We start from the raw sequence: 10,811 nt of genomic DNA, 5'->3' as shown, positions 1-10,811 counted from the left end.
TACCCTGACTGGGAATCAAACCTTGACCTCCTGGTTCATAGGTCAACACTCAGCCGCTGAGCCACGCCGGCCAGGCCCGTTTTGTCTTTTGAAACCAGATTCTTAGCATGGCTTCAGCCAGATCGGTTCCTCGCCTCTTTTTTCCAAGAGTACACGGCACCTTATTATTTTGGGATCTCAGTCCTGAAGAGGACTCACTCTTCCTAGATACATTGAATTTCCCTCTTGGTCTTTCTTCCTTCCTTTCTGGCAATGGGCTTTATATTTTATCTTTTTGGTGTTTCTTTTTAAGTTTTTTCTTTCGACAAGACAAGCTTTATGTTAGAGCTGCTTCTGTCCCCTGGGGCTGCCTCCAGCCGTGGCATCGTGGCATCGCTGCCTGGCTGGTTTGCAGCTGGAAGTGTTAAACCGCTTCCTTGGAGGACAGGTTTGAGTGCTAGTAAGCTGTAAAGCTATTTTTACTTGACTCACTGTGATTAAGACAAGCACAGGACTCACAAGTGAAGAAATAGCACATTTCAATTAATCCCCTTTGGAATTTTTTCCAAAGTCTTGGTATGTCTTTGTGACACAAAACATGGATGGGACGGGTGAATGAAATGTTCCTAGTTGCATAGCTGTTGACATGTTCCAAAAATAAATCACTTTTACCCACACCTGGGCTCTGCACCGCCAAATTGTGCACTAGTTTCTCCCATGTCACTTCCCCCCTCGCCTGTTTTTTCACGTTAAATGCTACGGGTGTGAAGACTCAGGCTGCTTTATCCAGTGCGATCCCACCCTGAGGAGGGGGAGGGGAGAGGAGGGGCGGGAGAGGCAGCCAGGCTCCAGGCAAGGACATGCCTTCGCTGGCTGTTCAGCCAGCTGTTCCCAAGGACACAGGCTGCGTACCTGTTTGCGGCCTTTTCAAGTCCTCACTACAGAACAGCGGAGCGTTCTCATAAAGGCTGCTCTTCGTGTGTGGACCTGCAGCGGGTCCTTGATCGCTCAGATCTGAGTAGCCCGGTGCTGGGCCACGTTCACGGTCACGCTGGCGCAGCTTTCCCAAGGCCCCGGGAAGGTGGTTTCAGGCAGAACTGCAGAATGTTGGGGGTGGAGGGGTAGGAGCCAAGGAAGCCACTCGTGTTGGCACTGTTCCGGATAAAATGAATCCCAGCTCTTAGGATTTTACAGAGAGCGCAGAGGGGGAGCAGTGAGCTGGCTGCCAGCTGGCTCCCTGTGTGCCGGCATGGCTCCCTGCCTCTGGGGGAGAAGTCCCCTGTGGGGAAGAAGAGCTTGGGGGTGGGAGGGGGAGGGAAAGCGGTATTACAGAAGGGGGGATGGGGAGGGGGGCTCTGGGAACTGGAGCAATTAATTGGAATCACAGATCCCACCCTGAGAGAATGCAGAGCCAAATCCAGCTACATAACCCTTGGGCCCTAAGCAAAATGAAAATGCAGGCCCCTTGTTCAAAAAGGATCAAGAATTTCAAGAGAGTGACAGCAGAGCATTCAACCCACCTGGGGTCCTTCTGAGTGCAGGACCCTGTGGGACTGTGCCGGGAGCCGGTCCATCCTTGCTGTTTCAAGGGACCTGGCATATATAGCATACTGTTGTTAATATGTTTGCTCCCCTTAGCGCTGTGTGTTTTAACCAAGGTCACCTCTCCGAGAAAGGTTGTTTCCCCAGGTAGGAACTTTTCCCTGAAGTCAGGGAGGTGATGCCTCTCCTAGAAAGGTTGTTTCCCCAGGTAGGAATTTTTCCCTGAAGTTAGGGAGGGAATAAAACCCCTCAACTAAGTGCCAGGCGGGTAATTAATCACTTTAACTATGAACAATCATGCTTAAGCTACATAATCTTTACTCCCTGGAATGGAGATAAGAAACGCCCTAACCTTTGTAATAGAGATTGATAGGATTGAATCAACTGGTATAAATACAGATGTAATAAGACAGCAAGACACAGAACTTAGGAGACAGAAAGAAGACAGCACCTACACAGAACCTACAGACAGAAGAACTTCGCTGGAGAGAATATGGCAAAAGATCCTGGACTGAACCTGACTACAGAAATTGGCAAGAGAACCTGACTAGAACCTGGTGATTGAACCTGGCTGGAGAACCTGGACAGAACCTGGCTGGAGAACCTAGCAAGAGAACATGGACACAGAACCTGGCTGGAGATCCGAGCCAGAACTTCGCTGGAGATCCAGACCAGAACTTGGCAGGAGACCCTGACAAGAGAACCCGGCTATGATGATCAACTGAACGCTGCCTCCGTGTCACTCCTTCTTCGCCGACTCCGTCTACACCTTTGGGGACCCCTGGACCTGCTGGGGTTGGACCCCGGCATATGGCGCCCGAACAGGGACCCCTAGGTAAGCGCCCCGCACTCGGGACTGATCGGACTCCACCGTAGGAAGAGGGTGGATAGTCTTCGCCGACTCCGTCCACACCTTTGGGAACTCCTGGAACAGGATTCCCCTAGGTAAGCCCCCTCCATTGAGAACTCCCACACTCGGGACGGATAGGACTCCACCAGGGTGCTACAGACCCCCCTATAGAAGATAAGTAGGGTAAGAAGGTGGACAGTACAGAACTTAGATTGAGAAGATGTGCCATACTGAGTCCAAAGAAAGAAGACTCTGTATTGATCCTTAGATTGAGAAGATGTGCCATACTGAGTCCAAAGAAAGAAGACTCTGTATTGATCTTTAGATTAAGAAGATGTGCCATACTGAGTCTAAAGAAATAAGACTCTGTATTGATCTTTTAACACATATGCTTGCTAGCAGAGGAATTAAGGTTACTCCCAGTCAGACAGAACGTTTTATACAAGAAATATGTCCATGCTTTTCTGAGGAAGGAAAGGTAAATGTAATGGCATGGGAGAAGGTAGGCCCAAGGAGCCTTATCCTTAACCCCACTGCAGCCTTTCCACCCTGGGAAAGTGCAGGATTGGCAAGCTCTCCCTGGGGTGATAGATCAGGACTCAAGTAATAGCGGAAAGCGTCAATCCTACTCTTAAAATGGATACAAGAGAGCATTTGGGGTTTTTTCTTTTTAATGCCTGCTTTTAAAAAATAAGAAAGGGGGAATTTGCCGGGAGCCGGTCCATCCTTGCTGTTTCAAGGGACCTGGCATATATAGCATACTGTTGTTAATATGTTTGCTCCCCTTAGCGCTGTGTGTTTTAACCAAGGTCACCTCTCCGAGAAAGGTTGTTTCCCCAGGTAGGAACTTTTCCCTGAAGTCAGGGAGGTGATGCCTCTCCTAGAAAGGTTGTTTCCCCAGGTAGGAATTTTTCCCTGAAGTTAGGGAGGGAATAAAACCCCTCAACTAAGTGCCAGGCGGGTAATTAATCACTTTAACTATGAACAATCATGCTTAAGCTACATAATCTTTACTCCCTGGAATGGAGATAAGAAACGCCCTAACCTTTGTAATAGAGATTGATAGGATTGAATCAACTGGTATAAATACAGATGTAATAAGACAGCAAGACACAGAACTTAGGAGACAGAAAGAAGACAGCACCTACACAGAACCTACAGACAGAAGAACTTCGCTGGAGAGAATATGGCAAAAGATCCTGGACTGAACCTGACTAGAACCTGGTGATTGAACCTGGCTGGAGAACCTGGACAGAACCTGGCTGGAGAACCTAGCAAGAGAACATGGACACAGAACCTGGCTGGAGATCCGAGCCAGAACTTCGCTGGAGATCCAGACCAGAACTTGGCAGGAGACCCTGACAAGAGAACCCGGCTATGATGATCAACTGAACGCTGCCTCCGTGTCACTCCTTCTTCGCCGACTCCGTCTACACCTTTGGGGACCCCTGGACCTGCTGGGGTTGGACCCCGGCAGGACTGCTCATGTTGTGTAGGCACCTACACGACATGCAAGAGCACTCTCCATACTGAGTGTGTCCTAACGAAACAGAGGAAGGAGTGGGAGCCCAAGAGGAGCCACATACACTTCAGAGCTGGGAAAGGGCAGGTGCTGGGCCCCCTGGGCCTCACCCTCAGGGACCACTCACGATTAAGTCTGATCAAACAATTGAATGGATATCCCTCCCCGGGGAACTGGCTTTTCAGGCCACTTCACTAAGGACATTCCCTTTGCTGAGACCTCATTTCACTTGCTGTGACCACATTCATGATCTCCCCTCCAGGTCTGCCAAAAGTCCTTTAAAAGCCACTAACTCCCATCACTGGGGGCTGGAGCCGTCCAGGCTCAGCCACCTGGTGTGCGGATGATTGAATAAATTCATAATCCCTCACCATTCTGGCCTGAGTTCCCCCTTCCGGCGACCTAATACCCACTGCATCTGCCAGGGCCCGGAGTGGCCTCCCTGTTTTTTCCTGCCCATCTGATGCAAGAAGCTAAAAAGGAGAAGTCAGGGGCTTGGGCAAACCACACACTGAATCGGCCACTTCCAAATGGGTGTGAGATGTGGGTGGGGTAGCTCTGCCCAGGCAGCAAGCAGGCTGATTTGTATTAGGCAAGGCTCTTCGGTTACAAGCCTGGCTCGCAAACCAAATGGCAGGAGGCCGGGGGTGAGGAGTGGAGGCAGCTGCGGGGGCTGGCTGGAATTAGGGGCTTGAACTCTGTCAGGACTCTCATCTGTTCTCTTCCGAGTGTGAGATTTAGGCTCTTTCTAAGGGTTTCCTTACATAATGAGAGCCATTCTGTTGGCAGACCTAGGCACACATGCTTCTAGCTAAAGGACTCATGAAGCAGCCTCAGGAAGGTCCTGGGGAGAATGCTGATTGGCTGGCTTGAATCACTTGCTCGCCCCTGGGCCAATCACTGTGAGGCACTACCATGGGTCCAGCTGGGTCCGTGCCCAGGCCTCTGGCCAGGATGAGGGCTGTACTGTGATTGTCAGCTCCCACCAGCACCCACATAGTTGGGGAGGGGGTGGTGGTTCAGGGGTTGATAGGGGTGGTGAGTAGTTCCCTCAAAGAAGTGGGGACAGTGTCCAGACAAAATAAATGCCCACAATAATGTTCAAAGCTGGGGACTGTGCCAAGGTTTAGGATGGCTCCACCCGCCCCTGTCCCCAGCTCTGGACCTCCCTGAGAAAGGAGTTGCTGTGTGCATTCCCTTTTCCCTGAGTCAGGAAGAACCTTGTGTCTGCAGAGCTCTCTGTGGGAGGAAGCTGGAAGGGGCTGCTGCTATGGTGCCCGAGGAATCCTTGTGTTGATCTTGCCCGCCCTGGGCCTGTGCCCAGTGTGAGGTGGGGAAGTGCCACAAACCCCTGCAGGGGAGGAAGTGTCTCTTCAGAGTGCAGAGGTGGCCACGTTTCCTGGGACTCGCTTCTGCACTGATGTCCCCCGGAGCCCAGGAAGCTCCGAGCACCACGGCAGCTCCGCCCAGCAGCTGACAGAGCGGCAGAAATGAGGGCCGAGGGCCTGACCCAGTGTGCCATCACCTTGCTCTGAGTTCCTGAGGCAACACCTCAGCTCTCTGTCCTCACGGAGGAGTGACACGCGCATGTCAGTGTGCAGATGTAGGACAGGAGCTGGGTGAGTACACAGGAAGGGAAATGGCAGGTCGCAGAGCCAGCGAACGCCCTGCAATTATTGCCTGGCCGACTGGCTGACAGACCCCGGCTGACGATGGACAGTGACACTGACTGACAAATACTGATTCACTGGCTGACAGACACCAACTGACACTGACAGGCTGCCTGACTGATAGTGACCCACTGAGCGACACGGGCCGGCATATGGACAGACTGACGGACACCAACTGGAGGACTAACAGATTGAAAGAATGGCCTACGCCTGTGGCTGCTGGACGTGATGCTCAAATAGCATTAGCAAACCACGGTAGTTTTTCACTTTATCTGAAGTCAAACCTACGCTTTTTTGTTAAAAAATTCTTTATTGTTTAAAGTATTATATATAGTATTGTAAATATCTCCTTTCCCCCCCATTGACCTCTCCCTGCCCACCCTCCTCCACCCCCAAAACCTACTCTTGGAAATAGCCCACACGTGATTAAAATAAGACATATTGGGCCTCCGAAGGCAGTTTCAGCGCTTCCATTCCTGACCAGGCAGTTTCTAGAGGCGTTTTCCCCACAGGAAGGGTGGGAAGCCCAGGACAGAGGCGAGGTTCCTCTCCTTGCAGCCATGGTTTCTCCCAGCCTGGCCCCTCTCTTTGAGCCTGCATTCAGCTCTCATTTTCTCCACACCCCCGCCCTTAAATGTCCCCAACCTTCAGAGACCCGCCCTTCGGTTCTCCTCCACGAAGTCTGCCCAAGCCATTCCAGACCCTGTGAGCCACCCTCTGCTCATTGTCCTCCCCACTGCTGTCCTGTCGGGGCTGACCATGTCCGACAGCTCCATGGCACCCTGGACATGGCTTTGCTCTGAATGGCTATTTGTTGCTCATCACTGAACCTTTTGCTTATGTTTATTTTAGGCTTGTACTTAAGACCACACACACTTGGAGGGTTGGGACTCTTTAACCTTGTCTCTCCATCAGCCTGAGGACCGGTAAGGTTATGTCACAGAAACAAAGCAGTCCCCAATCTCTGTGGCCAAGACCAGAGTTGGCTGCCCCATTGTGCTCCATGTCCACTGGAGGTTGGCTAACTGCACATGCAGAGACCAGGCTGAGGGAGGCGCTGTTTTCATCTGCACTGGGCTGAGGCAGGAAAAGAGAACATGGGCTCTTAAAACTTCACCGCTCACATTCCATTGGCCAGAACGAGTGCCATGGCAACACCCAACTCCCAGAGTCAAGAAAGTGCAGTCCTACTGGGTGTCTGGACAGGGCAGGCATAATGGGAAAGTGGTAATATGATAATTTGCCTGTGGTGGACTAGAGAGAGATACTTAAGCATAGTACATCCATTTAATGGCATACTGTAAGCTATTAAAATGATACTGTAGGAGGATGTTAATGACATACAAATATTGAGCATATATTATGAAGTATGAAAGTAGATGATAAAAAAGAATTGTAGGGAAGTATGGGACTTGTTTGAAAGAGTCTGTAAGGAGGATTCTCTGAAAGGTCAGAGGCCTCTGGGGGACCTTGCCGAAGGCTGCTGACCCTGCCTTGACTTTTCCAAACAAGTCTGAGCCCCTGGGTGTTTTGCTAGAGTTCTTATGTTTAGACTTCAAAACGTCCTTGTTTGAAAGACACTACAGATGCAGGTGTTTTCTCAAGGATGCTTACCCTGCTGATTGTATCTAGAGGTTAATTTTAGTTCAAGCTGTTGTGACAATAAAAGCCAAAGGAGGCAGGAGAACAGGGCTATTTGCTCCTAAAGCAAAACAGCCCCTTAGCCTCTCTTTCACAGAAACTGTGTGTTAGAATAATCATTCACCGGTTGCTCAGGGTCTGCTGGTCAGCCCCGGCAAAGAATGTACCATATGATCTCTTTTTTGTTAAAAAATGTACTTTATATTTATAAAATATAACCAATGGAAGTTCTCTAAAAGATAACAGGATATATCTGGGTGGTGGGATTATAATTACAGGTGATTGTCTCCCCCTTTTGATTTCTCTATATTATTCTAAATCTTCTATAGTTACTAATTTTGGTAACAAGAAAAGAATTCCTTGCTAAACAATGATGCCTTTAAAAAATAATATATATATATATATTATAAAAGTTTCAGAAACATCAGGACATCTGATAATATGAAAGTGCAGATCCTCCCAGACTGCCTTGCATACATGTACGCATATTTAATTGAAAGAAACTCACAAGCTGGGGCTGATTCAGTGGCATCACAGTCCAGGCGAGCATCCCGCTGCTTGCGCTGCTAGAATGTCCTGTGCAGGCCCTGGTTCCTGGGCAGGTTGGAGGATCTTGGGAGGCCCCACCCCCCACCTCTGCACCCTCCAAAAGATCCATGCCTGCTGGCTGCCGTGGCTGTTCCGTGGAAGACCCATCGCCCTGTGGCACGTTGGGCCTTGAACACTTACACTCAGCATCATGATCGCAGTTTAAAAGAGGCAGCCCTCCCCGTGGAGACCCCAGCCCTGCGGCCTCACAGCCTTATCACGACGGAGAGGAGAGAAATGAACATTTCCCCATTCCCTCTATTTATGCTTTTAAGTTGATTTCGTTCCAGGGAATTTTTTTTTTTGTCAAGTCATGTTCAGAATAACTCTTCATGACCTGTTTGGGGCAAATGCAACTGATTTATGACTCCGCTGCCTTTTGGTTGGTTGGCAAAGCACTGCCTGGCTTTCCTCTGCTTGTTTACCCAGAGTGATTTAGGAGCAGCAGGGCCAAGAAGGTTTCCCTATTCCTCCAGCCCCAGAACCGACCTCGTGGCCCCTGCCCTCAGGGCTCACACCCTGGCTGGGGCTCGGCCTCATATTTTATACAGAGTGGCAGTTGTCCTTTGGATGCCCTGGGCCACATCACTCAAGTCCTCTGGCTTGTAGCCCTTTAAGAAGCCCCCAGGGAGATTTCCCGGGGAGGCCTGTCCCACTGACTGCTGCCTACAGCCCAGCCTCCTCCTCGTCTTCTCGGGCTTGGGCTCTTCTCTTGCTGGGGGGCCTGAGGCAGAGATGGATGAATTATTAATATCGATTCTGATGGGTTAGCTCTTCCCAGAGTCTGAGCACAGCCAGGGCCTGCAATGTAGAGGAAGGAACTGCTGGTATATGCAATATGAGTGAACCTCAAAATAATGATGCTGCGTGAAAGCACCCAGCCAACCCAGAGTACATACTGCATGACTCCATTTACATTAAACTCTAGGAGATGTGAGCTCAGCCCTGGTGCCAGAAAGCACATAAAAGGTTGCCTGCAGACAGGGAAGGAGGAAGGGGCAGGAGCGGGTTTCCAAGGGGCACGAGGAAGCGTGGGGGATAAACGTGTCATCCTCCCGATTGTAGCGGTGGTTTCATGGGTGTAAACAGCTGTCAAAACTCATCAACTGCACATTTTAAATAGGCGCAGTTTATAGTAGATCCGTTATACTGCAGTAAAGCTCTTTAGCAAAAAACCCCCCCAAAAAACCCAAAACCTGCATGGAAAATGTGTTCCCAGAATAACTAACTCTGGAGGCTTTGATGCTAGGAGAAAAGTTCAGGACACTCACTTAACTCCGGGAATTCTCAGAACTAATTTAGGTCTTTTTGGGGGGGTGGGGGGGAGATGGGGGGCGTCCATCTGATTCAGCTAAACTAAGAAGGGAGTTAACTGTAACCCACTCCAGTCGGAATCCTTTCTCTTTCACACAAGAGCTGCTGGAGGAACGGGTCACCCCGCTTCCCAGCCCTTCAGAGCCAGGAGCGCATGTAAGTACCTACACCGGCCATCAGGTGGCACTGTTGTACACAACATGTACCGACCTGGGCTTCCGGTTGCCCGCTCTCCAAGTTTATGTGCGCTTGGCTTTCTGCACCAAGGGTTCTCCGAACGCTTTGTCTGCATCTATGGAGCTAATCACATCTCCCCCCTTTAATCTGCTAACGTTCATTTGTTTTCTAAGTTTTGAATGGTGAGCCATCTTTGCAGATGGGAAAAGCCAGGTAAGTTTCCCCATTAGTGCTCACTAATGGAAGTTTCTGTCAGGATGGACACGTTCTGCTTTGTCCAAGAGAGAGCTCCCTGCACAGATGTGGCCATGGGGCCTTTGAAATGTGGCCAGTGCGACTGAGGCACTGAACTTCACACTTCACTTTACTGAATGATGAACGTGGACAGCCACAGGTGGCTCGTGGTCGCCGTCTGCGCAGAGTCCGGCGGGGAGCCTGGTGCGGGCCTGCCTGTGAGGTTGCTCGGCGTTTATATCCTCTCCTCTCCTCACGGAAGGGGCTCTTCAGGAAATGTGATACAGAATGCAAGACGATTGCTTTCTCTGGGGAAATATAAAAATGCCACTGAAGCCGAACCCAGAGATGATGCGGTGAATAAATCACACGACGGCCGCGTCCCAGGCTTTCCCGCCCCACACGCCATCTCTTAAGCAGGGGAGTCGTACTCCACCTCACTGCACCCCAACACTGCTCACGCCTGCATGGTGAGTGAGAAGTCCTAACAATACATTTTTCTTTGAAAAATAATTATTAAAGAAATACCCATTATAGAAAGCACAGGCAGTACAGAAAAATGACAAGAAAATAAATCAAACACAATATTTTGGTGTATTGCCTCTGATATGTTTTCCATATGTAAATTTCTATTGTTAGTATTGTTGGTTTGCAGATGTATGAGCAAGATCATTCCCCATATAACTTAAAAATTTCGTTTTTTAAATTATAACATAAGCATTCTATCATCTTATTACAAACTTTGTAAACATCATCTGTTAGAACTATGTAATGTTTTCTACAGTGGAGAGCTACAACTTATTTAATGTATTGAACTAAATTTGTTTATTGCTATTGCAAATATAAATATCTTGGGCATAAAGCATTTTCACCCTTTCAGAATTTACTGAAAGTGGAATTACTGGAAGCAAGCAAAGAAATATTTGATATTTTAAGGCCTCCGCAGCCTATTGCCAAATTGCTTTCCAAAAAGGCATGTAAATTTATACCCTGCACTTTATCACCTACCCACCAGCAGGAATTCATTTAGAACGAAACCCCACACCACCCTCAGCAGCGCCACACCAGCGATTTGGTAGGAGGGCCGCTGAAACGTCACATCTCTGGTGAACGTTTTCCCACGTGTTTGTTAACACGCTGTTCTTCTCCGGTGAATTGTCTGTGCGAACATTTTACCTGCTTGGTTAGCAAGGTCTTAGTGCTTCTTATTTATTCACTGTAAGCACCCTGTACGTGCTGAAAACCGTATTCTTCTGTCTTTTTTATTTGTTGTGAACATTCCCTCTGTTTGTTT

This window comes from Myotis nattereri (assembly GCF_964212035.1).
Source record: "Myotis nattereri genome assembly, chromosome: 6".
Classification (NCBI taxonomy): domain Eukaryota; kingdom Metazoa; phylum Chordata; class Mammalia; order Chiroptera; family Vespertilionidae; genus Myotis; species Myotis nattereri.
This window is presented reverse-complemented; position numbering follows the sequence as displayed.